Here is a 26,878-nt window from a genome sequence, read left to right on the forward strand (position 1 = left end):
CACGAACTCTGCCTCTGCTGAAGCGCTCTGGTCGTGCAGGCGAACAGCAGAAGCAGCGCACCTGCACGTTGGCATCGAGCTGAAGGCATTTCTGCTGCCGCTGATGATGATGATGCTGCTGCTGCTGCTGCCATCACGCGCAAGAGATAGATTCGGAATTTGTTCGCGCGGTGCTTAACGATTGATTATGGGCGCTGCTTAAATGGGGCAAAATCGTCAACATTTGTCATCGCCCTGTTGCTCAGTCGTAATGAATTCGCTGCCTGCCTCCCTGCCTGCGTGCTTGCCTGCGAGTGACGAGCGTTGCAATGTGCGCGTGTGCGTTATGCGTTCGCCAATTAACGCGCGCGCGCGAGGAGGATGGAGGAGGGGGAGGAGGAGGAAGGGGAGGATGTCACATTTCTGTGCAAATTAACGGCAATTGCGTCGTCTCATGCACGCTTGGGCACAGGCCATTAACGTTGTGTTCAAAGAGACATTATGTGTATCAAACGGAGATTGGCGAAACGTGTGAGCGAGCGTGTGAATGTGAAGCGGTGAACACGCTGCGCTACCAACCACTCTAACGGCCAACACCGGTGACGAATGTTTGAGAAGGTCCTGGGCTAACCCCTAGGTCAACTCAGCCTCAACTGTGTACCTGGCGCAATGTATGCAGTGTTAATCGCTAACCGCAAAGACAAACATCCTTCTGATAGCCTTAACAGATTGTCGGGACAATTGCTGTTAGCGAGCGCCTATTAAGACCGTCACGGCCACCAGGTACGATTATCTGAAACGGTCCTGGGTCTCCAGGCCCAGTTCAGATACTCGTCGCTAGTGTCGGCCGTGAGCGTGAATCAAACTCGGGGCCGTCGGGTACGTAGCGCAGCGCACTAACCCCTCTCGCCCCCCACACTAACAGCACTAACAGCACACACACACACACGCGCGCGTACACGCACCAAGCCCGTGCCCGTAAACTTCATCATCACCATCACCTTCTATCAATTACTGGCCGCCAGCGCGTGTCCCCGTGAACCGGGGGGGGCGGGGTGGGGGGGGGGGTTTCCAAGTGTAGAAGAGAGAGAGAGAGAGGTAGGGGGGGGGTTGCACCTTCGGAACTCGGAATAACAGCGCTGTTCTCCGTGCTCCGTCAATCGCTCGCCATCCGTCTTGTCGGGGCGGCTCATTAGGAGGAGTCGCGTGGCTCCGGTGACCCGCCGGGAGAATTTCTGCACGGAGCACACGGAGGGGAGGGGAGGGGGAAGGGGGGAGGCCGTTGGCTGGACACTTTCGTCCGCGTGGGTGTAGCTAAGAGGCAGGGCGTATTTATGGGGGGGGGGGGGTCATTGTTAGCAGCATCAGCAGCGGAATCGGCAGCATTCTGTAAACTAAACTATTTTATTTTTTTTACCAGGTAAGGCCCACTCAGCTGTATAGCTCTTTTACAGAAGTGAGCTGGCCAAAAATTATAGCTCAACGAAATGGCATTTTATCCTGTGGAAATGTATAGAATACCCATGCTCTTTAAACGTGGAGGGGAAAACTGGAGGATCCGCAGAGAAAATCACGCAAAGCAAGGGAGAACATGCAAACTTTAAATACATCGCAGGCGTCAGGGTCGGAATCGACCCCACAACTTCCTGCGTAGCAGACGAGGTAGTTAACATCTCGCCACCGATATCCGATCAGCTGTAGCATCAGGAGCAAAACAAATCTCCAGTCTGTGCTTGTTATCGTATTCACGGTCTATCATCGTACTCATCCGATATTCATTATCAATATATCATCATCAGCAGCAGCAGTAGCATTCGTTATTAACACGCCGGCAACAGCAGTCTGGTCATCATCATCATCATCAACAGAATCGTCAGTCTATAATCAGCGCAATCATTACGATGTATCACGTGGGAGGGGAGTGGTGAGGGTGGGAAGCCGTCTCACGGATCTTGACGTGATCCACCAACTATTGGAAGCTAATAGTTCAGTGGGCTTTACCTGATAAGATGGAAAAAAGTTCCGTTTATTTTTGTATATAGTTTCACGTGACTTGTTTATCATTTCTACACCTTGCACTCCGTTCGTGTTTATCGGATTCCTCCAACATAAATGCATCCTCGATTCTTAATTCGGATTTCCTGAATAAAGGGCCGACACAAGGGCGACACATTAGCTGGCAAAGGCTCTCTCCGCTCACGATTTGAGCGAGGATAGACACCAATATTGCATTTTGTCATTTAATAATAATAATATCAACACACGCACTGTGGCATGGTGAGCGCGGTTCTGCGTGTTTTTTTGTGTTCATCGCATTAAACTTTTAGGCATCTCGCAGTGAGAAGTCACGGAACATTACATTTCGAGATCGCAGCAGCAACAGCAGCGCTTGAGTCCCATGGAGTTGAAAGGTATTTTTTTCTTTCGTTTTTGAATCGAGCCGCAAATAAAGGAATGCAGAGTGGACGCGTTGGGGGTAAAGCGCATGAGAAGCTGTCCACTTATTGCGCGTGTATCGAGCTGATGAGACCTCGAAGGTCGAAGCCGATGCCGTGGGTTTTCTTGCCTGCCGGGACAACTTGCGTCTTGTGTTTGCACGTGGCGGGGGTGGGAGGGGGGGACGGCGCCATAGGCAATATCCACTGCTGGATAGGGGCGGTGTGCACGCCCGTCGTGTCCAGCCGTGTCGACCACAACGCAGGAATTCTGGTCAATGCGCTTCGGTAAAGGGCGTGGGGAGGGCTCGAGGTGGTGGGTGGGTGTGGCGGGGTAAGGTGGGGGGGGCAGGTGGAGGTATGGGTGTGATTGCGGTGGGGGAGGTGATGATGGGGGCGAGGTGCAAGAACTCGCCACTGATGTTCAGCCGTTGACGAGAATTGAACGAAAGTCACCGACTTCATTGCGCAGTGTGCTAACCACTCCACCACCGCTCCCCAGCGCACCTACCTCCCCTGCTCTCCCCCACCCCACCCGGCCAAATAATGAAGAGTCATCTTACTTGTGTATTTCTGTTAACATACTGCAAAAAAAAACATGCTGAAGCTGCAACAGAGGTTGTCATTTTCGCGTGTATTGCAAAGGAGATGACACGACCTCCACGGACAGACGAGAAAAAGGTCCCCCGTATAGCCTTGACGGACTCTTCGGGGCAAGTGCTGTCGACGAGGAGCAGTCGCCACGGCACACGAGGGGGTAGGTTGCCAGCACCACGCCCAGCAAGCCTCTGTCTCCCGAATGGCGATGTTTACACACCGCGCCAGATACTCATTTGAGGCTGAGTCGACCTAGGTGATGACCGGTTCAGATAATCGTAGTGCAGCGAGCCAACCGCTACATGACCACTCCCTGCACCGCACACACATACAAAAACAAATATCACCCGTGTAGACTTCACAGAATGTTGGGGCAAGTGCTGTTGGCGAGCACCTATGAAGGCAGGTACTGCACACGAGAGGGTGGGTGTTCAGAACCACGGCCGACCGCCTTTGTCTCCCCAGTGGTGATGTTTTTACGCACCACACCAGGTACTCATTTGAGTGTGAGTCGACCTAGAGGAGGCCCATGACCGGTTCAGTTAATCGTCACTGGTGGTGGCCGTGAGCGGGAATCGAACTCTGGTAACCGGGTTCGTAGCGCAGAGCGCTAACCGCTACACTACCGCTTCTAACCCCACCACACACACACACGCATGCACGCACACACACACACACGCATGCACGCACACACACACACACGTGTATACTCATCTCCATCATTCTATATTTCGGATCACTCTCGGCTCCCGTACTGTGTGTGGGTGTTGTATTGTAATGGACTGCCGGGCGCATTACGTGACGGTTTGGGAAATGCAAACATTGTATATATATTATATATATAAAGTGTTTTGCTGACACGGCACAACATGTTACGTACAGTATAAATAGCTGATGCAAACATTGAATACGTGGCGCCGGATTGAGTAATTGCACGACAGCCGAGAATTGACACGCATGCGTGTCAATCTGGGGAGCGGTGGCGCAGTGGTTAAGCGCACCGCGCTACCGAAGCGGGCGATCCGAGTTCGACTCCCGCTCACGGCGACCTAGGGCATCCTCCCCTAGGTCGACTCGGCCTAAAAATGAGTACCCGGTGCGGTGTGTCGTAAACATCGCCACTGGGGAGACGTAGGCGGTCTGGTGTGGTGCTGGCCACCCACCACCCTCATGCGCCGTGTCGGCCTTGCTAACATAAACATAACTTTCCCCAACAGTCTGCTAAGGGCTACACGGGGGATCTTCATTTTTTGTCGTGTGTGTGTGTCTGTCTCTCACCGTATGAATAAGTAAACAGGCCGCGGGGTTACGATCGCCGCTGGTTTATTTTGCAATGAAGAAATCTCGCGGCCCGGCTCCGAGTCGGATCGTAAAGCATCTCGCCTGCTGAAGGACGCTCCTTGCAATTGCGTGGCAGAAACAGCTGGGACGTCGCTCGCTCGGGTCGCACAGAGACAGAGATGGGACGTGTCAACAGCGCTTGTATTTGTTCACGTGGAGGGACATGTCTGGGAAGGCGCCTATTGACTGCGTATCTATTTGTTTAGATTGCATTGTATACAGGTTTACATCGCTGTGTGGTGGTAGTAGTGGTGGTGGTGGTAGATGCGTTACAAAAAAAAGCGGCGCACGAAGCGAAAACCGCACGAGGAGACAGCTGCTTGCCGAGTAGTGCACACAGTACACAGTTCACACGCAGCACACACACAGTACACACACAGCTCACACAGTACACACACACAGTACACACACGCAATGTTGTCCTCATGTCCGACCGCATAGCCGCCTATGAGTGGATTTCGAACCGCATATAGCGATTTTTTTTTTGGTAGGAAAAGGTTCGCTACATGTATAGTACTCGGAAACGTACAAACCGAACTCACATAAAGCGAGGCATATCTGTATATACGTGTATATATATTTCCATAACAACGCAATTTTTATTAATATTAAGTGTTGAATATATGTGCGGACTAATGTCGATCCTGTAGCTCACAATTCGTGCGGTGAATCAATTAATATATAGTTTGAATATTCAATGGAATAACAGATACAATAATGAGCAGTGCTTTCTCAATCGACTGCTGGATGAAGGGCCTACTCCACGCCGCGTCGGTCTTCATGGTTATTTGAACATACTTCGCCATGCCGGGATCTCAGCCAGCAGTGACTGCCGATGACATTGACGCGAACGATCCTTCATGCATCATTCACCAATAAATGTAATTAATGTAAAATGACGACCCTTCATTCAGAAAATCGTGGTGACCATTCATTCCAGCAGTGGGTAGACAATGGCTGCTGCTGCTTCTGCTGATGATGATAAAAGGCTTGCGGTCACTGAGGATGGAACGGGGGGGTGGGGAGGGAGCCGGGGGTGTGAGAGGATGGAGAAGGCAGGAGGGCAATACAGCTCCACGAACATCGCAAAAACACATTTTTATCTCCCCCCCCCACACCGTACACTCTCTCTTCCTTCGCTTTGTTATTACCCCCCCCCCATCCACAAAGCCCCTCCCCCCGCCCCCCACGAGTAATTAATGACTACCTTAAACAAGTGCGTGAACTCGGGGTATATTTGTATTGCCTTGCCGGTGAGACAGTACCAGTCTCAGCGGTGTCTCTCTCTTTCGCTCTCACGTCTCTCTCTCGCTCGCTCTCCTCGCTCTCTTTTTTTACGATCAGTGGAAACAAGAAGATGCTCGGTTGTAGTCGGTACTTTGCTTCGTTCATCATTTCGTAATTAAAAAAAATAATAATAACTTTGCTTTATGTAAACCCCCACCTCTCGCTCACTCTCTCGCTCACTCTCTCGCTCTGCACGCAGCCCTTCTCGCAGTCCGACGGCCTCTCTCTCTCTATTTCTCTCGCTCTCTCTCTCGATTGCATGCCGAGCGCTGGAAAACACAATGTACCCCTCGCGCCTCCGTGGTATTAGAGGAATAAATCTGTGTCGGAGCAAACGATGTCGCGGGCTCGCTCAGTGAGTTCCCACGTCGTACAACGTGCAGGTATTTCAGAGAGATGGAGAGAGAGACAAACTACATCTCGAGTTGTGCTTCGCGAGAAGATGCCGTCGGCGCGTGCTGTGATTCATCGTAAAGGTTTTTGGGGTTAGGTGGCGTAAGAATAAATGTGTCGTAAACCTCCACCACCCGACACAGCCAGTAGGGTTTGTGACGTAAACAACGCGTGTCAATTCGGTTGACTACTTCAGCCCACCGGGTGTGTTTGAGAGTAAATTCACAACATTTATCATTTGAGTAGTACGACGTTTTCGCTGCTAATTACATTCAGCATCATCGGACGATTTGCCAGAATCGTGAAGCCATCCACCTGCTTCCAGTCTTAAATAGAGCAGGACGAAGTCAGCATTGAACCCGTCAGGTGCAGACATCGTAGGCGGGGGAGGGGGTTATTGTAATTATATAATAGATGAATAATAATCTTGATTTGAAGCTTTCGGTAAAGTCACGTAGGTATAAAATGAAATAAATCACGACGTTTCGGGCACAACACAAGCGTCCATCATCAAGTGAGAAAAGCAACGGGAGGGGGGAGGGAACCTGATGATGGACAATGGTGTCGCGCCCGAAACGTCGTGATTTATTTTATTTCATACCTACGTAACTTTACGGAAAGATTAATCATAATGTAATTAGTATGCGTTTTCTCTATGATGTTGGTTCAATGTTTGGCCGAAGGTTCCTTGGAAACATTCACCACCACCGTGGCCACTGGGCCTTTCCGTGCGATGCAATCACCACGCCGCGGGAAAGGATTTTCGAAGTTGTGTAAACAACAACACCACAAGACACACGCAGAAAACAGAGGCAGGGAAGCAGCACAATCGTATGTTATGAAGTTGTCATGCTTGGGTAAGAGAGGAACTCCCCGGCCGAGGAGATGGAGCGATGAAGTCCGTTCGTGTGGAGGTGCTCGGCTAGTTCATATGAATCGGGAGCGTCAGAGGTGTCGGATTTAGAAAAAATAAATTCATCCAGCAGTGGATTGGCCATGGCTTATGATGATACTGGGATACAAAACAACAGCTGCCATTGACTACTAACTGGCGGTGACTTCACCACAGCGCTTGTGCCAGGCTAAGTGCACTTCGAAGCTATCACGTGAAGTATCGAAAGCTCATACGCTGGTTGGTGGGAGGTCACGGGGCATCCAGGTACCATGGTGTTCACTCCTGTGCCAGGCTAGGTGCACGAGGTCACGGAGATAGACTCAGCTGCATTGGGTTCACTGCTGTGCCAGGCTAGGCGCAGGAGGTCACGGGATAGACCCGGGTGCTATGGGTTGACTAGCTGAGATTACTACCAGATGAACCAACTTTTCTCCCTACTGTGTCATCTATGCTGCGTTTTATCCGCCCGGCGCCCCGTTCGTTGTTGTGAGCGTCGTTCCGTTGTTGCAGGAGAGCGACTGCCTCCAACTACCCAGTCATAATAATATAATAAACTCGGGTTTATGCAGCGCAATTGGCACAAGGCATCAACGCGCTTCATACATAAATCTTGTTAACTTACAGATAAATTGTGCTATAAAAACAGCGATTTAAAACCAACAAAAAATTCCCTTCCTCCGAGGAGTAAGGGAAATCCACAATCGCGAAGTCTGGCTGCAAAAAAGCTCCGTGTTCCATCCAACGAAGAGACTGTTATTAGGAATAACGAGTCGACCAGCATCGTTCTTCACGAGCCTCCTCCTTACTCCTCCTCAACAGGGACCGATCGTGTTACTGCTATTCTGGCGATCCAGGGGTATGACGGGTGGGCGACACTGGACTGGGAACCCGGAGGTCGCCAGTCCGATTAGATCTCCAGGCGCGGCAGCTAAAACATTGACTTTTTTAATTCCCAGCCCCCCCCCCATCCCACCCCCGTCCCATCCAGTCGTCGGTATTCAGAGGTACGCCAAAATGTGTCGATAACGTGTTGATAGTTGCGGTAAAATGTGGGTACTGCCGCGACCTCCCGAGATGTTTGGCCAACGTGGATAAGTCGGGCCAAATATCGCTCTGCAGAGGGGCCTATCGACAGCGGCCTCGAGTGGAGGCCCTTGTGCCAACAGTGGCACGAACAAGCAATTGCAAGGGCTGCACCTTTACCCCCACCCCCACGGGCTCTGCCCTGTGAGATAGCTCAACTCTTCTGTGACTGCTCATATACCCGCCACCCCCCATCCGGTGTTTGCATCTGAAGGAGCAATCTGTCTCTGTGCGTGTGTCGCGCGATTGAATTCGGTTCAACCTTCGTTTGCGCTCTGCCTCCGACAGCACCTCGCGCTCATCGCATCGCCCTGGATCGCCCGATCCCCCCCAGCTCATCCCCCGCGCCTCCACAGGGGCTTCAGTTGAGGCAGCTAGGAAACAATGGGGATTCATTTGTTTGTTCAGATCTCGGCGTGGTTTAGTTGTTTACTATATATTTTATAAACCACAACAACAACTACACAAAAGCGCAGTGTCAATCGTGAAAGTTCGAACGATCGCTGAATATTAAGAATAATAATATTACCGTATTGTCAGGTTTATAATACCCCCCCCCCCAACCTCCCACCAACAACAAAAATAGACAAAGATCACCCGTATAGCCTTAATAGAATGTTGGTCCAAGTGCGGTTAGCGAGCACCTAGGAAGGCCGGCATTGCACACGGATGGGTTGGGTGACCAGCACCACGCCTGGGCAAATTCGTCTCCCTAGCGGGTTGCCCACACCGCACCAGGTACTCATTTGTGGACGAGTCGACCTCGGGGAGGCTCAGAACCCGTTCAGATGATCCCTCGCTGGTGCTGGTGGCTGTCAGCTGGAATCGAACTCGTGTGGCCGGGTTTCGTAGAGCGCACTACCCACTCCACTCCTACCGCTCCCTGCTACTCCCCCCTTCTCCCACTCCCGCCGCAAGCCACCCCGGCCACTAGCCACCCCCCGCGCCTACATTGCAATGGAAATGCTATAAGTGCATCTTATAATCCGATGAGGTTTTGTGTTGCCACATACATATAAATGTAACCTTCATACAGTGGGCAATTACATTATGATTGTGGCTTGAAAGTGCATATATATAATAGGCGATGTTAATGACCCCTTCTTCATAGCGCATCATTGTCGGAATGTCGCCTATTATATATTTTCAGTTTTTTTTAAGTCACCCGAAGTTATTGACCAACGTGATATGAAAAAAAAAACCAATGCTTATTGTGCTTTAGCACCACTTCCAAAGCGTCTTGTTGGCCACCCACCCTAATCGTGTGCCGTGCCGGCCTTCATAAGTGCTGCTCGCTATAACAGCACTTGCCCCAACAGTCTGGTCAGGCTATACGGGGGATCTTTACCTTTGGGGTAATGGAGAAGCGGTGGTTGGGTAGGGGGGTGGGTGGGTAGGGAAGAGTTCAGACGCAGAGAAAAGACCGCCCACTCCCCCCCCCCCCCGTCGATTGAAGTTGGAATCGAGAGGCGGTTGAATGTATTCTGCCCACAAAAGGTTAACCTGAATAATGCAAACTGGCGCCTTGGCCGCGTGGTGTGGCGCTGCCGAATGCGCTTGGATAAAAGCCGAGTGGAAACCTCCTAATGGCGAGTAACATTTCCCCGTCGCTCCTGTATCATGCACATTAAGGTGGCTTAGAAGAAGCCAATTATATTTTTTTTCACCCATTCCATGAAATAACTTCGTTCTTTTTATTTTGTTCAGTCATGCCGCTTTAATTAGGGGATGTGCAGAACAAAAAGGCCGGACCCGTTCAGTGCAAGATGCGTTCACTTCCTCTTCCTTCGCCGCCTCCTCCACGCGTGTCTCGCTCTCTCACGTAGCCGGCACACAGTGACAACAGAGCCACCACACTGCAGCCCACGTCCGTAGAGCCCGCTATGCCGTGCTGTTAGCAAGCAGCACACAAGGGGGTGATGGGGCGGGGGCAGCACCCACCCACCGGCCGGACGCCTTTGTCTCCCCAATGCTGATGTTTACATACCGCAACTGGGTACTCATTAATTAAGGCACAGTCGACCTCGACATGCACACTATCAAAGACAAAGATCCCCCCCTATAGCCTTAGCAGACTATTGGGGCAAGTGCTGTTAACGAGCACCTATAAAGGCCGGCACGGCACACGATGGGGTGGGTGGCCGACACCACGCCCGGCCGCCTTTGTCTCCCTAGTGGCGATGTTTACACATCGCACGAGGTATTCATTTGAGGCCGAATATACCTAGGGAAGGCCCAGGACCCGTTCAAATAATCGTCACTGGTGTTGGCAGTGAGCGGCAATCGAACCACGGGTCGCCAAGTTCGTAGCGCAGCGCGCTAACTGCTACACCACCGCTCCCCGCAGTCTCACGGGACAAAGACAAATGTTCCCCGAATAGCCACAACAGACTTTTGGGGCAAGTGCTGTTTGCGATCACCTATGAAAGCCGCCACGGCACACGAGCGGGTGGGTGGCCAGCACCACGTCCGGTCGACCTTTGTCTCCCCAGTGGCGATGGTTACACACTACACCACCGGGTACTGAATTGAGGCTGAGTCGACCTAGGGGAAGCCCAGGACCGGTTTAGATAATCGTCAGGGTGTTAGCCGGTCCGTTTTTATATCTTTGGATGACCCCCCCCCCCCTCATTCACGTCACTACTCCGCCCCCCACCCCCGCAGTGACAGGGGTGGAGGGATGTGTCTGTCGAAAAAGAGACACCGACAATAATAAAAGCAAGATTCCCGAACCCTAAACCAGACTACATTAAAAAAAACCCATAGGAAACCAACACCACCCCACCACCCCCCGCACTTGCCAGCATTTTATGTTTATTTTACCAGGTAAGGCCCCGTGAGCTATGTAGTTGCTTTTTTTATTCCATAACGATAGCTCAGGAAGTGGCTTATCGTCACGCGGGAGGTGAAAAGCCGGAGAAAATCCACGCGACCACGGTGAGAACATGCAATCTCTAAGTCCTGCACGCAAGACGTGAGGGTCGGGATCGAACCCAAGATCTCCTGCATACCAGGCAAGGCAGTTAACATCTCGCCACCGTGGCTGGCTTAGGGAGGCCGCAATCCAGCGGTGGCTTGACACATGTACGCGATACACGTGGAGCATTGTCCGGGATTATAAGACGCACAATTTCCTCCCTTGTGGGTGCGTCTCATAATCGGGACGACGCGAATGTGCGTGACTCAAGGTTTTTACTTCGTCGTTGAACATCACTGACATACGAGCACGCGTTGTGGAGGTGCGTCTTACTGTCCGTGGTGTCTTTTAACCCGGAGCATAGTGTGTGTGGATATAGACAGCATATGCGTCCGAATTGGGAGCAGTAGTGCTACACGTATTTGTACCATCTTATTTACCCGTGTACTATTCTACTTTACCGAGTGTTGACATCCCCAGCGTTTACCAGCGTTGCTTACTTCTACGATTATTATCAGCTAACACCGGCCACAACCATGAGCCGATGTGCACCATTGTTATCTTTTAGCCCCGCTCCCCAGGACCATCAAGGCCATCCCCCTGGCTACCACATTCAGACACCCCCCCCCTCCCCCCCTTAACTTGTATTTAAGGGCTTGTCTCTTGGAATTTTTCCTCACGTAATACAGTAAATTCAGCTGTGACGGTCCCACCCGATGACGGAGACTTGTGTTGCCTCCGAAACGTCGTGATTTATTATTTTATTTCTATTATTATTTATATTATTATTATTATTGTTTTTACCTACTTGACTTTACCGAAAAAACCTAAGAGTAGTAGTGCAGTGGTTGAAGCTGTACAGCGCTACAAACTCTGGCGACACGAATTCGATCCGAGCCCACGCTAACAAGAGTGGCGATTATCTGAACCGGTCCGGGGCCTCCCCTAGGTGGACTCAGTCGTGCATGAGCCCCCTGGTGCTGTGTGTAAACATCAGCAAAGGGGAGACACAAGCAGTAAGGTGCATGGCCACACACAACCTCGTGTGCCGTGCCGACTTTCACATAACAGCACTTGCCCCAAGAGTATGTGAAGGCTATACGGGGGATCTTTGTATGTAGTGTGTGTGTGTGCGCGCGCGCGCGAGAGAGAGAGAGTTTATTTTTCTATTGGCTTGATTAGGCACGGAGCAGAGAGAACGCATTTCCTCGGTCCATGGCTCTAACAACCACCTTGATGTCTGATTTAGAGACGGGTTGATTTACCCAAAGGTCCTATCCGGAACAAACAAAAAAAGGATTAAAATTAATTGACACACTCGAGCTCGCGTTTTTCACCGTGGAAAGCGTGTGTATGTGTGTGCGTCTGTGTGGTGGCCTCCCCCTAGGTCGACTCAGCCTCAACAGGCGAGGAGCCACACTGCAGGCAAGCGGAGCAAGCGGCAGCAGCAGCAGCAGGGACGGGGTAGAGCGTCCGTTTGCCCGTCCCGGGCTGTCTCGTCCTGTCCCGTCTGTCCCGGCTTTCACACAATGCCCGGAAGGATCGAAGTTGCTCGCGCGCGTGTGCGCGCCTGTGTGTGTGTGAGAGTGAATGTGTGCGAGTGTGTGTGTGCGTGTTGTCAGTGTGTGAGTGGGGAAGCGGTGAGCGCGTTGCGCTACGAACCCGGCGACCCGAGTTCGACTCCCGCTCACGGCAAACACCGGTGGCGATTATCTGAACCGGTCGTGAGCCTCCCCTAGGTCGACTCAGCCTCAAATGAGTACCTGATGTGTTGTGTCAACGTCGTTACTTTGTGAGACAAAGGCGGCCGGGCGCAGTGTTGCCAACCCACCCCACTCGTTTATCGTGCCGGCCTTCATAGGTGCCACTCGCTAAACAGCACTTGGCCCCAACAGTCTGTTGCAGGCTACACGGGCGATCGTTGTCTTTTATGTGCAACAACAACAGCAATAATGCGTTCCCGAGGAAATTATGATTGAGTCTCAAGACACTTACAAGGAGTGTTTGGTGTATTGATGCGTGCGGCGTATTAGCGGTCATACGAAGCGACGGCCCTGAGCTCACCGGGTTAGGGCGAGCGCCAAGACTAGTGCAGCAGTAGTAGCAGCAGCGGTGCACATCACTGCTGCCAGCTGGGATCGATTCGACCCCCTCCATCCCCCCCCTCCCCCCCATAACCACACCTCAACACCAGCGACTCCCAGTGCCGGACTAAGCTAGTGCGGGGCCTGTAGCATGATGCTATACAGGGGCCCTAAATAAAAAAAAACGTAAATATTAAAACACAAATTTGTAACTTGCATTGTAAAGTAATTGTATTTTTTTCTTTGGGGCCGCATAAATGACGTCACGCACCTAGGGGGGAGGTCAGACATTTGTGACGATGTGTGACGGGGGGGGGTTGAGAAATGTGACGTTACATCAAAATGCGCAACTTTAAATAAATATAGACAACACGTTCTACTTCATTAAATAGACTTATTAAATAATGTTTTGTCGTACAACATCAGAGTGCAGCGCCACATCAAATACGCACTAAAATGACACTAGTTTAAAGCGATTTGAAGCATGTTTTATTTTAAAAATGGAAATATGTTTTTTTGGGAGGAGGGCAGAGCTTTGTGACGTCATACTTCAGGGGGGGTCTGACTTTTTGTGACGCCGTGTGACGAGGGGGGGGTCAAAAATCGTCCAAAATCGCGTGACGTCATTTATGGACGGCCCCTTTGTTATACCGCCAGCTAATACAACACATCGCTAACCTTAAACACCCAGTCGTTCGTAAAAGTTGAAGGCAGGATAGTACTATGGTAATAGAGCAAGTGCAGAATCACTGAACCGGAATTGATAGCTTGAAAGCATTAAGCGCGGGGCCCTTGAATAGTGCTGGGCCTGTAGCTACTACTTATGTAGCTACTGTTGCTACTAGGACAATCCGGCACTGGCCCCTCCTTCGATTGACTGGGTGGCGAGATATTGTCTCGCGTTTCCCACCATCCAGACGCGCCTGGCATATACAAAGCTTGGCAATTGGCGCTCAACCTCCTCCAAGAACGCATCTCGAGCGCTAAGCGAGGTCTGCCTGGCGGAGACGCTGCCAAGCCGGCAGCGCATTCGCCGCTTGTTCGTTGCAGAGGTTCACGGGTCAAGACCGCAGCGGACGCCCTGGCAAATACTCCGCTTCGCGGAGGGAGTTAATACTCTCGTTGATGGTTTTCGGAAGAAAAAAAAACGCCAGGGCATGTGTGTGTGTGTCAGCCTCACGGCCCAACTTTGACAAATTTGTAAAAAAAAATACTCAATTAGAGTAAAACCATCGGGTAATTGTAACTCCATGCTGTGAAACGTCTCAGGACCCCTCTTGTAAAATAGTCTCCAGACTCCGTGAGGATTTTCTGGGTAAACATCATGATCAACATCATCATTAATATCATTATCAACATCATTATAATCATCAACATCATCATTAACATCATCATCAACATCATTAACATCATCATCAACAATCATTAACTTCATCTTCAACATCATCATTAACATCAACATCATTAACATCAACATCATCATTAACATCATTATCAACATCATTAACTTAATCATCAACATCATCATCATTAACTTCATCCTCAACATCATTAACATCAACATCATTAACATCAACATCAACATCACCATCATTAACATCATCATCAACATTAACATTATCATCAACATCATCCTCATTAACATAATAATGAATATCATCACGTCGAACTAAAACACCTCGGAAAGTGATTGCATCCTCGATGTACCCCCTCCCCTATCTCTTATCTATCTTCCATCGATCTCCCGTTCCCTCATTCTGCTGCCTATCTGGCTCATCCCATCAACACCCCCACACCCCAGACACCCCCCCCGCACCGCGCACCACCATCCCCAACCCCGCAGGCCACCAGCCTTGGCTTCGCCAGTTCCTCTCCAAACGTTTGGACGCCTCAATTGGCTCCATTCGTTAGAAAAAAAATAAAACCTTGACCGAGGTCTCTGGCAGTGAACGCCGCATGCCTTAACGGAGCTTGATTTAGAACGGTGGAACAAACGCGACAGATTCAGTGGCAGCAGCAGCAGCAGCGGCGGCAGTGGCCAAGTTGGGTTTTGTCTCAGCTTCTCTCCATAATTTATTCGACCAGGCGGCACTTTGTTTTCACGAAGCTGTGGCTCGAGACATCTCACTTGCAGAGCGGGGGGCTGGGCGGGGGAGGCTTGCAGTCAAAAGTTTTAGCTCGCGCTCGCAAGGACCTTTTCGCGCGTCTAAACTTGTTTTTAGATATATATATTTGGTTCGATGGTTAATTTTGGATAATAAAAATATATCGCGTTGACGCTGACATGCGACGAGTTGCACCCTCGCACGGCAGAGCGAGTGTTGTAAGTGCTTCCCCTCTGCTGTGCGTGTAGATGAGCCCGCTTGCAGAAGGGATCTTGCAGGTGGTTCTGTGATATCCGCTTCCACGGGTCGTTTTCATAATAATACAAATAAGTCCTTAATAGAGTTTTTTTGGGTTAGATCGCGAAAAAATATAAATGTGTCGTTAAAACCCGCCACCACCCGACACAGCCAACTAGTAAGGGTTGTCACGTAAACAGAACGTGGCCAATTCGTCACTAGTACAGCACACCGGTGTGGTGGAAAGCCAAGCCACAACATTTACAATCTGAGTACGACGTTTCGCCAGTAATTACAACTACCATTTACGTGATCTAACACAAAAAACTCTATTATGGATGATATTCGTCGTGAATGCCTACGTGTTAATACAAATAAGATTTGAGGGATCCGAATTGATAAAAAAAAATGAAATATAAATGTATAGCTGTGGACACATATTGCTTTCATTATAATTCTGTGCCATTTCCCCAATCGTGGTGATGTTAAGCATCGTACCAAGGTCATCATTTGAAGCGGAGCCGACCTCTGGGAGGCCTGGGACCAAGTTCGGATGTAACTTGCCGCTAATGTTAGCCGTGGCCGGTAAAAAAAAAACACACACACACACACACAAAAGGTCAGCGGATTTGTTACTCAGTGAGCTATGAATTGCGAAGCCACAAACTCACACCCGCCCTCCGACCCCTCCCTATCCCCCACCCTCCACCTAGCCACATCCCCCAATTCCCCCTCCACCCTCCCCCATCCTCCCCCACACCACCCAATGGATAAATAACGGAAGCTGCTATGATTATTATTACCGCCCTTGCGTGGGTCAGGTAGAGGAATGCTCCCAATGGTAGCCGCAAGTGAATAATGCGCGCTACGTATCTCCATGTAAACATGCACATACAAAGACAAAGATCTCCCGTATAGCCGCATTGGACTGTTGGGGCAAGTGCCGTTAGCGAGTATCACCTATGAAGGCCTGGACGGCAACCGAGTGGGTGCATGGCTAACACCACGACCCGTCCGCCTTTGTCTCTCCAGTGCTGGTGTTGTCCACACAACGCAGCGCGAGGTAGTAATTTAAGGCTGAGTCGACCTAGGGGACGCCCTGATCCTCTTCAGACATTCGTCATCGATGTTGGCCGTGAGCGGGAATCTTACTCGGAGCGGATTTGCCATTATTGCAATGCAGTGTGACAATCTGTGCGCCTCCGTTCCTCAAACACACATCGACCCCTGCACATTTTCATTACCGACACACACACGCCCGTGTTCTCTTCTGCTGCAGCGGCGGTAACGCCCCAACCATTCATTAATCCGCCAGTCCCCAGCCACTGCTTGCTTAGTTTCCCAACATTCCGGCTGTGCAATTAAACTAGAAACTTTTTTTGTTTAACCATGAAAGGCCCACCGAGCTTGTATAGCAATTTACACTGGTAGGAACCTCCTGGTTCCACCAGCCTACAGGGGATTATTGTGTCCGTCCGTCCGTCGTGCATCCAAAAATGGGAGGGGTAGGGCTGGGTGGAGAGGGGAGGGAGGGGCTGGGTGGGGAGGGGAGGGTGGGGAGGGGCTGGGTGGGGAGGGGCTGGGTGGGGACGGTGGGGAGGGGCTGGGTGGGGAGGGTGCGGCTGGGTAGGGGGTGGGAGGGGTGGGGCTGGGTGGGGAGGGGCTGGTCACCCCGTGGTGCCCTTATAAAACTCAACGTTTAACCTACTCACGCCGGCTTGTGCCCGCCCTCACAGTCGGCCATATTTGCGGAATACACCACGCCGCCGTTGACCCTGGCCATTGACCGAGCAACCCAACGTTCCTGCCAGCTTCCTCCGCAGGAATGTGTTTTCAGAAGCGGCCTTGCCACAAATGATATGTCAAGGAAGTGGCTTATCACGTGGAAATGTTTAATAGCCAAATCCTGTGAACGCGTGATGTTGATTCTCATTGTGGAGGGACCCGGAGAAAAGGTCCACGCGACCGCGGGGAGCGATAAACACGCAAACTCCAAATATACACGCGCCGTCAAGGTCGGGATCGAATCCACGACCTCCTGCATACCAGGCGAGGGAGTGAACATCACTCGGGAGGTAGCCCCCCCCATCGCCCCCGCGGGCCCCTCCCTCCCTCCCCAGGTGGGGCGTCGGGGGCGTCACCCCCAAGGCGCCCCTCCCTCCCCAAGCCGTCGCGCACGTGACCGCCACAAGCGGCACCGTCGTTACCTTGGAGGAGCGGCCCCGCAACCGGCCCTGGGACATCGCAGGAAGCAGCAGCAGGAGTAGGGGGGGGAGGGTGGGGGGAGGTAGGGGGGTGCAGGAGGGAGGGAGCGCAGGAGTAGGGGGGGGGTAGGGGGGGTGCAGGAGGGAGGGAGGTAGCGCAGAAGTAGGGGGGGGTAGGGGGAGGGGTGCAGGAGGGAGTGAGGCACCGCAAGAGGAGGGGGGATAGGGGGAGGGGTGCAGGAGGGAGGGAGGTGCAGGAGGGGGGGGGGTAGGGGAGGGGTGCAGGAGGGAGGGAGGGAGCGCAGGGCGCTTTGCATAACAAACATGGGGCGGAGCGCGCTGCGTTCAAGCGCGCCCCCCCCCCCCCGCCCGGTGATTTATGCGGCGTCTTAGCGCTCAGACAAAACGACGGCCCTGAGATCACCGGGTTAGGGTTGGGGCTAGCGCCGAGGCAAGTGCAGCAGCAGCAGCGGCAACAGCGGCGGTGCCCATCACTGCTGTCAGCTGGAATGGATTCAACCCCCTCCATCCACCCCCCCCCCCCATAACCACACCCCAACACCAACTCCCCCCCCCTCCTTCAATTTACTGGGTGGTGCGAAATTGTCTCGCGTTTCTTCTCAACATCCAGACGCGCCCGGCACATGCAAAGACAAAGATGCCCCGTATAGCCTTCAACAAACTGTGAGGACAAGTGCTGTTGTAGCGAGCAGCACCTATGAAGGTCGGCACGGTACATGAGCGGTGGATGGGCAGTACTACGCCCGACTGCCTTTGTCTCCCCAGTGGCGATGTTTAGGCACCGCACCAGGTATTCATTTGATGCTGAGTCGACTTAGGGGAGGGCCAGGACCGGTTTAGGTATTCGTCACTGGTGTTGGCCGTGAGCGGGAATCTAACTTGGGTCGCCGGGTGCGTAGCGCAGTGCACTAACCGCTGCACCACCGCTTACTCACACTCTTACACACAAAAGCGAAAATTCCCCGTGTAGCCTTTAACAGACTGATGGGGCAAGTGCTGCTGTCGCGAATAGCAACTGTGAAGGTCGGAATTGGCACACAGACACATGCCGGCGGTGGTGTTGTCAGAACCAAGCCCAGCCGCCTTTGTCTCCCCTGTGGTCATGTTTACCAAGTGCTCATTTGAACCCGAGTCGCCTCGAGTCGAGTCCCAGACCCCGTTCATACATTCTCGAATATTATTGAGCGGGAAATCAAACTCGGGTCGCAGTGCGCTAACCCTGCCACCTCCACCGCACACACACACACAGCAAGCACTTCCTCGTTCACCGAACGCACACGGGTCTCCTGACCCGAACACTCGACCCTGCACCGTGACCTCCTCCTCCCCTCCCTTCTACCTCCTCATCCTCCTCGTGTCTCTCGACCCCCTTCCCCCCAACCCCATCGCTGCCCCTTGCCCATAGATCTCAATCTGTGTCCCTCCGCCGGCTGTCGCGGCAGGATATTTAGGAATGGGGTGGGAAGGCTGGGGGGAGGACTATTTATTTATTTATGGCCGTTTCCTTACAACCTCCAACGCCGACAAAACTGGCAGCTGCCCGGGCGCGCCGTTAGCGCATGAGTTACTCCTTCATATAACGGCGCCCAAGGAAAAAAAATACATTTCTATTCGGGACCGGAGATGAAATAAATAAATAAAGCTAGGTGGGACGAGGGGACAGGTGGGGTGGCTCCGGGGGTGGGGTGGAGGGGCGGGGTACACGTGTGTGCGTGTGTGTCGTGTGCCATTGCGACCTGCATAGGTGCTCGCTAAAACCGCACTTTCCCCCAATAGTTTACGTAGGCTATGCAGGACATCTTTGTCTTTGCAGTTGGCCGTGCAAAGCCTTATTGGGTGCTCGATAATCGCTTGCGCTAAGAGTTCCATGTAGGCTACACGGATGTCTTTGTCTCTCTCGTGAGAGATTCCGACCTTAACAGGCGCTCGCTTGCAGCACTGTCCCGAAAAGTATATGCAGGTCATACAGTGCATTCTCTTTGGTCCTTTCGGTAAAGTCACGTAGGAAGAAATAAAATGAAATGAATCACGACGTTTCGAACGCAACACAAGCGTTCGTCTTCACGTGAAAATCGGGATAGCTGCGATGTCTGCTGCGAGCAGCACGATGACTGCTGCTTTGTGTTTTTTAATGTTTCCACTCTACGCGACTTTACCGAAAGAACCAAAGAATATGGATTCCTGCAGTAACGAAAGCTTCAAATCAAGATGAAACAGGGCATCTTTGTCTTTGCAGTGTGTCGGCCTCAATAGGTGCTCGCTAACCGCACTTGCCTTTAGAGTTTGCGGAGGCTACACGGGAAACCTTTGTATTATGTGGCGTGTACGATCCCGGCGGACAACTCACCACTGATGTTCAACCGTGGGTTGGGAATCGAACTCAGGTGGTCTATCACCGGGTTCAGAATCGCTAACCACTGCACCGCCCCTCTCCTCCGCGTGCGTGTGCAGCGGTCGTGTATTATGGAGCGCACTTCCCACCTCTCACAGACAACATCGGTGCGGACTACATGAATCGGTGCCGGGCCTCCCTTACGTCAACTCAGCCTTAAAAAGAAACATGAGCACTGGGGAGACGATGGCGTCTGGACGTGGTGATGGCCACCCACCCGCTCGCGTGTTCTGCCGTCAGCAACGCTGTGGCGTTATGTTTGCAACAAAAAAGAAAATGGGTGACGTTTCGGGCAATGCCCCTTCTTCATTGCACATAATCAGTGAGGCCAGAGAGATCGAGGTAACGACGGTTGGAGACTGCACTTCACATCATGGGGAGGCCTGATGAAAATGACATTTAAAAAAAATATTTTTTAACAACCATTATTTTTTAAAATAGGCGTTTGAATAGTTAATCGTAACAGTATAGCTGTTGAGTAGGTGCTCGGTAACCGAACACTTGACCCACCAGTCTGTTAAAAGGCTATACGGGGCATCTTTGCCTTTCTGTGTGTGTGTTATTTTATTTTAGCAATAATTATTGGTGCGATGCGCGGGGCCAACCCAACTACCGCGGAGAATCAAAGCTCAACGCCTCCCGCCCGTTTATCATTTTCCAATTTTCCGACCGCACGTTTTTAATCTACGGTAATGGTCTCTGTTTAACGCGGCTCAATATTGGACAGCGAGTTATTTGGCAGCGCCGTGGATGGCGAGATGGGGGGTTCGGGAATCAAGAGAGAGTTTCACACACACCTACACACACACACCAACACACACACACCTACACACACACACCTACACACACACCTACACACACACCTACACACACACCTACACACACAGCTACACACAGACACGCCTACACACACACACACACCTACACACACACACCAACAACCGCCATTCGCCACTAAGTGGCGGTGACGTCACCACGACGCTTGTGCCAGGCCAAGTGCACCTTGAGGCCACGTGAAGTGTCGAACGCCCGCTGGCAGGAGGTCACGGGGCAGACCCAGGTGCCACGGGTCGACTGACCGAGATGACCGAGATGACTGGCTGATGCACCACCTGTGCCCCCTACTGTACCAACTTGCTGTGCTTTAGCCACCCGGCGCTCCGCTCGTTGTTGTGAGCGTCGCTCCTCCGCCCTCCGTTGTTGTTGGAGGGCGACTGCCTCCAACTGCCCAGTAGCGTCCTTCACGAGCCTCCTCCACTGAGGCCGATCTTGACACCGCTGGTACCAGTCATCGGCAAGTCCACTCAGCTCCACGTCCTCCTGTACCACATCACTCCATCTCTTCTCTAGCCCGTGCCGCGCCTACACACACACACACACCTACACACTCACCTACACACACACACCTACAAACCCACCTACACACACACACACCTACAGATACACACACACCTAAACACACACACACACACACATACATACACACACCTACACACACACACCTACACACACACACCTACACACACACACCTACACACACGCACACCTACACACACACACCTTCACACACACACACTCCTACACACACCTACACACACACCTACACACACACCTACACACACACCTAAAAATAAGTAAAAAGATCCCCCGTATAGCCTTTAACAAACTGTTTCGGCTCGTGCTGTTCGCGAACAGCTATGAAGGCTGGAATGGCACACGAGGGGTAGGTGGCCAACACCACTCCCGGCCGCCTTTGTCTCCCTAGTGGCTATGTTTATACATCGCACCAGGTACTCATTTGATGCTGAGTCGACGTAGGGGAGGCCTAGAACGGGTTCAAATATTCGTCACTGGTGTTGGCCTTGAGAGGGGATTCTAACTCGGGTCGCAGGGTTTGTAGAGCTGCACGCTAACCGCTACACTACCGCTCCCCATTACATACACACACATACACACACACATACACACACATACCGATAAATACACTCAGAGACAACAAGCACACACAGACGCGCGCGCGCGCGCTCAGATGCACACCACACACCGCGCTTTTGTTTTACGATCTGGGATTAAACGCGGTCGGCAAATCAATGGAGGGGAGCTGTGTGTGTGTGTGTAACTGTGTGTGTGTAGCAGTGTGTGTAACTGTGTGTGTGTGTTATTGTGTGTGTATAACTGTGTGTGTAACTGTGTGTGTGTGTAGCTGTGTGTGTGTGTAACTGTGTGTGTGTAACTGTGTGTAACTGTGTGTGTGTAACTGTGTGTGTGTGTAACTGTGTGTGTGTGTGTGTAATTGTGTGTGTGTGTGTGTAACTGTGTGTGTGTAACTGTGTGTGTGTAACTGTGTGTGTGGAACTGTGTGTGCGTGTGTGTAACTGTGTGTGTGTGTAACTGTGTGTGTGTGTAACTGTGTGTGTAACTGTGTGTGTGTAACAGTGTGTGTGTGTAAATGTGTGTGTGTAACTGTGTGTGTGTGTAACTGTGTGTGTGTGTAACTGTGTGTGTAACTGTGTGTGTGTAATTGTGTGTGTGTAACTGTGTGTGTAGCTGTGTGTGTAACTGTGTGTGTAACTGTGTGTGTAACTGTGTGTGTAACTGTGTGTGTAACTGTGTGTGTAATTTCGCGTGTGTTTAAAGGGGTTTGGTAGTACAGCTGTTGGCGCGCTGCGCTCCGGAGTTAGCAGCGGCTGCTCACGGCCACCACCAGCGACGATTATCTGAATCCGTGCTGGGGCTCTTCCCCTAGGTCGACTCGGCCTCAAACGATTACCGGGTATGGTGTGTCAACATCGTCACGAGGGAGACAAAGGCATTCGGGCGTGGTGCTGTTCACGCACTGCCTTGCGTGCTGTGCCGGCCTTCATAGGTGCTGCCCAACAGTCTCTGTTGAGGCTGTACGTTCGCCCACACCTTTGTGACGGTTCATTACATTTTGCATATTGCCCGTCGCATTTGCACCGTCCCGTCTTTGTTTGCTACATCTTGTGCTCTTCATTTGCCCGTACGCAACCTTCCCATAGGGTGGAGCTGCGTCGCAGTGGTTAGCGCATTGCGCTCTGAATCTGAGTTGCATTCCTGCTCATGATAGTGGCCGTGGCGAATACTGTATCTGGAACGATCCTGGGCTTGCCCACGTAGCGCGTGATATGTGCACTGCTCCTGGCTCCCGGCGCTTTCACCCGACCCCACACTGACACCCCGCGGTGAAGTATGGTCAAAGAAGTCGCGCCACCGACAAGGGGCGGGGGCAGAAGCCTTCAAACTCGTTGTGAATTGACGGAGGATTTAAACAAAAAATCCTGCCAATGCAATATGCATCATCATCAATTCAAGGATAACATGGGAGCGTGCTCGGAGGAGCAAGGCGAGTGCTTCCACCAGGATATACTGGACTTTGAACGCCGCTACCAAGGACAGTATAACGAGAACATGATGGGAGACTACATTTGGGGCCTGATTCGTGAAAGTGATTTAGAGTATAATCGTAAATCTCTAAAAGCTGCTCACTTCTAAATATTTTTTGGTAATTTTTGTATTACTTTAGTATAAATACATTTTCATTTTGATTCAGGTAGTTTTTTCTGATTTATGTAAACGAAAATACACGAATTCGCCCGTTTTCTCATTGAAAATAGGTAAATTTCAAAATATCACTGTCCTGGTCACAAAAGCAAAGTTTGTGCGGAATAATAGCCATTTTTTCGTACTTTTTAGGCATAATCAATTACAAAATAACACTTACTACCCACGAACAAAAAATGTGTTACATAGTGTAATCGTCAGCATCAGCCATGATCAATCGACTGCTGGATGAAGGCCTCCTCCAAGAAGCTCACCAGCCAATGCACGAGCATGAGCGTAATCAAACGCAAACAACAATGCATCGATCGAATCGATTAATCGTGTCGATGTCTATTGGAGGCACGTGACAACTCTATGACGACATATTTGCGTTACCTCCACGTGGACAACATTAATTATCCAAATCAAGTGCCTTTGTTTTGAATCAAATATATGAATATATAAATTGGTGATGCGCCCACGTAAGTGATTAATTGTCCCAATAAAGGGTGGCGGCGGTGGGTGGGGGTTGGGGGGGGTAGTTGTGGGTTGGGAGGGCGGGGGTGGTTGGGGGTTTGGAGGGGGCGGGGGTGGTTGGGGGGCGTTGTGGGGAGCTGGGAGGGGGGGGTGAGTGGGGGGGGGGCCTCTAATCACGTGGGCACGTTGCTCCGTCTTATACCGAACAGCACCTGGATGCATCGAGGGGACACCTGCTGGCACGACCGTAATGATTATAATACCAGGGGTGGTGGGGGTGGCACCCGTCTCTGTGGTACGGAGTCCACATTGATTTTCCAATTATCCAATCTTGGCTGTCAGTGGTACCTTTATTTTGTCTGACACTTTCAAAAAGATGCCAACAACAATAATAAGAAATAGTTATTAGTATTTTTTTTACGGGGAAAGTTTCTCAAATTCCACTTCCCAAACACACACCGCCTCTGTACAGCCAGCCGTACCCTACGAGTCGGATTGTACACCTCTGTTAGGGGCGTCGCGCTGGCGAGATGTTAACTACTTCGCCTGGTATACATGAGGTTCGTGGGTTCGGTCCCTGCCCATGACGCCTGCTGTATATTCGGGGTGTGCGTGTCTCTCTCGTCTCGTGGGGTTTTCTCCGGCCCCTCCGGTTTTTCCCCCTCCACTATAAATTCCCACGTGATGACACACTTCGTCGAGCTATCATTTGTGAACAGGTCGCTTCAGCAATGGGCCTTACTTGGTGAATTTAAAATAGTAGTAGTTTAGTAGTACCACAGGAATGTTGGAAAACTAAACAAGCAATGGATGGCGGCTGGTTGACTAATTACAGGTGGGGCCGTGCCAACAGTGGAGGTCGTAAGGAGAGCCACAGCGCTTTTTAACAACAAAGGCGGCCGTGAGTGGTTATGCCCCCCCCCCGCCCACGTGAATATATGCAGGCGTGTGTCTGTGTGTGTCTGGGGAGCGGTGGCGCAGTGATTAACACGCCGCGTCACGGTTTGAGATTCCCGCTCACGGCCAACATCGCTGAGCGGCAATCGAAGTCGGGGAACGGACGGGGTTGCTATCCGCGACTGAAACACCGCGCTGCAACGTTCACACTCTCAATCACGGTGGGTAAAGCATCACCACGGGCCGGCTGGTGTTCCCCCCGCTGTCCTGAAATTTAATAAGATTGTGTTTATATCGGAGACGGCGGCAGAGACGTGATGGAGGAGACGGGAGGATCTGCAACCCCGCACTCCCCTACCCCCACTCGTCCCCTTCCTCCACCCCTCCCCGAACCCCACCAACCTTTGTCGCCCCCTGGTGCCCCTCCTGCATGTGGTGAAGCAGGAACGCGCCGTCCCTCGTTCATCACCGTTGTTCCCAGCAGTGGCAGCTCCAGCAGCTGCGGCTGCTGCAGTGGCATCTGCAGCAGCCGCAGTAGCAGCGGCGGTAGCAGTAGCGACCGCTTTATCGCGATCATCATCGTTAAGATAATTATCAGAAACAGCTGCAAAGGGATTCTCATCATCATCAGTCGCAGCATTATTATTATCATCATCAGCAGCAGCAGCAGCAGTTGCAGCAGTGACAACATTCTCATTATTATTAAAATCATCATCATCATCATCATAGTCACTATCACCATCATCATCACAACTAAGACACGAAACAATTGAGCCCTGACGGAGTTGAACCGCGAGCCCGAATTGTGGCACCAGAGTCGCGGGGTACAAATCATTAAATTGCCGGGACTTGCTAAAGGTTCTTATTAACGAAGGCCATTATTTTTCTAAAGTGACCTTTAAATAGCACAACCTTCTTTGGCCGCGTGTGGTGATAGCGGTGGTGTTCATGGTGTTTGCTGCTGATGGTAGTGCTGGTGATAGTGGTGGAAGCTATTGTGGTGTTGATCATAGTGGTAGTGAGTGGTGGTGATTGACGGTTATGTTGATGGCGTTGATGATGCTGGTGGAAGTGGTGGGGGTAGAAGGTCGACTCAGCCTCTGATGAGTACCTGGTGCGGTTTGCAAACATCGCTACTCGGAAGACAAAGGCGGTCGGCCGTGGTGCTGGCCACCCACCCCCTCGTGTGCCGTGCCGGTGTTCATAGGTGCTCGCTAACAGCACATGCCCCAACAGTCTGTTACGGCTACACGGTGGAAATATTTGTCTTCGGTTGTGATGGTGGAGGTGGTGGTGGCGGTGGTGGAGGTAGTGGTTGTGGTGGTGACGGTGGAGCTGGTCGTGGTTTTAGAGTAGATCTTGATGGTCGAGGTGGTGTTCACGTTGATGATATAATTGGTGGTGGTAGTGATGACGATGTTGGCTGTAGTGGTAATGGTGGGTTTGGTGACGGTGGTGACGGTGGTGATGGTGGTGGTGATGGCGGTGGTGATGGTTGTGATGACGATGGTGGCCGTAGTGTTGATGGTGGGTTTGGTGACGGTGGTTGTGATGGCGATGGTGGCCAGTGTTGATGGAGTGTTTGATGATGATGGTGGTGGTGATGGTGGGTTGCGCGGCGGTTGTTGTGATGGTGGTATTTCCACACTTGTGCTGAGATCCATGTGCGTGCAACACACCTGTGGAAGGCAGTAGAGCAAGTAGGCAATCCAAGTAGCATGTACTGATTCAACTTTTGCATGCGAAGTTTCATTGTTATCCCCACGTGTGCTTTGGGGGAGGGGGTGGGGGGGTTCTTGATAAATTATCTTTAACACTCACGTTAAATAAATAAACTAATCCCAGTGTTCAGGTCATCCCGGGCAAGACCCTTGAAACGGGTTCATGATATTAATTGAGGGTTGGCAGTCAAGCCCGCACCGGTCAGAGTGGTGAAGTATAGTTGAACAACAACCACCACCCCACACACACAC

General features: G+C 51.6%; 2 long non-coding RNA genes across 2 annotated transcripts in view; one reads left to right on the top strand and one right to left on the bottom strand.

The window, feature by feature from the left end:
• LOC144936720 (uncharacterized) overlaps positions 1–25,363 on the bottom strand; it is a 27,874-nt gene extending 2,511 nt beyond the window's left edge. The window contains exons 1-2 of the long non-coding RNA XR_013637452.1: positions 25,308–25,363; positions 1,096–1,214 (exon numbers count right to left, since the gene is read on the bottom strand). This is a non-coding gene — a long non-coding RNA (uncharacterized LOC144936720). The remainder of the gene's footprint in view (positions 1–1,095; positions 1,215–25,307) is intronic.
• Positions 25,015–26,878, top strand: part of LOC144936719 (uncharacterized) — a 115,776-nt gene continuing 113,912 nt past the window's right edge. Inside the window, exon 1 of the long non-coding RNA XR_013637451.1 lies at positions 25,015–25,126. This is a non-coding gene — a long non-coding RNA (uncharacterized LOC144936719). The remainder of the gene's footprint in view (positions 25,127–26,878) is intronic.

Source organism: Lampetra fluviatilis, chromosome 17 (genome assembly GCF_964198595.1).
Source record: "Lampetra fluviatilis chromosome 17, kcLamFluv1.1, whole genome shotgun sequence".
Lineage (NCBI taxonomy): Eukaryota > Metazoa > Chordata > Hyperoartia > Petromyzontiformes > Petromyzontidae > Lampetra > Lampetra fluviatilis.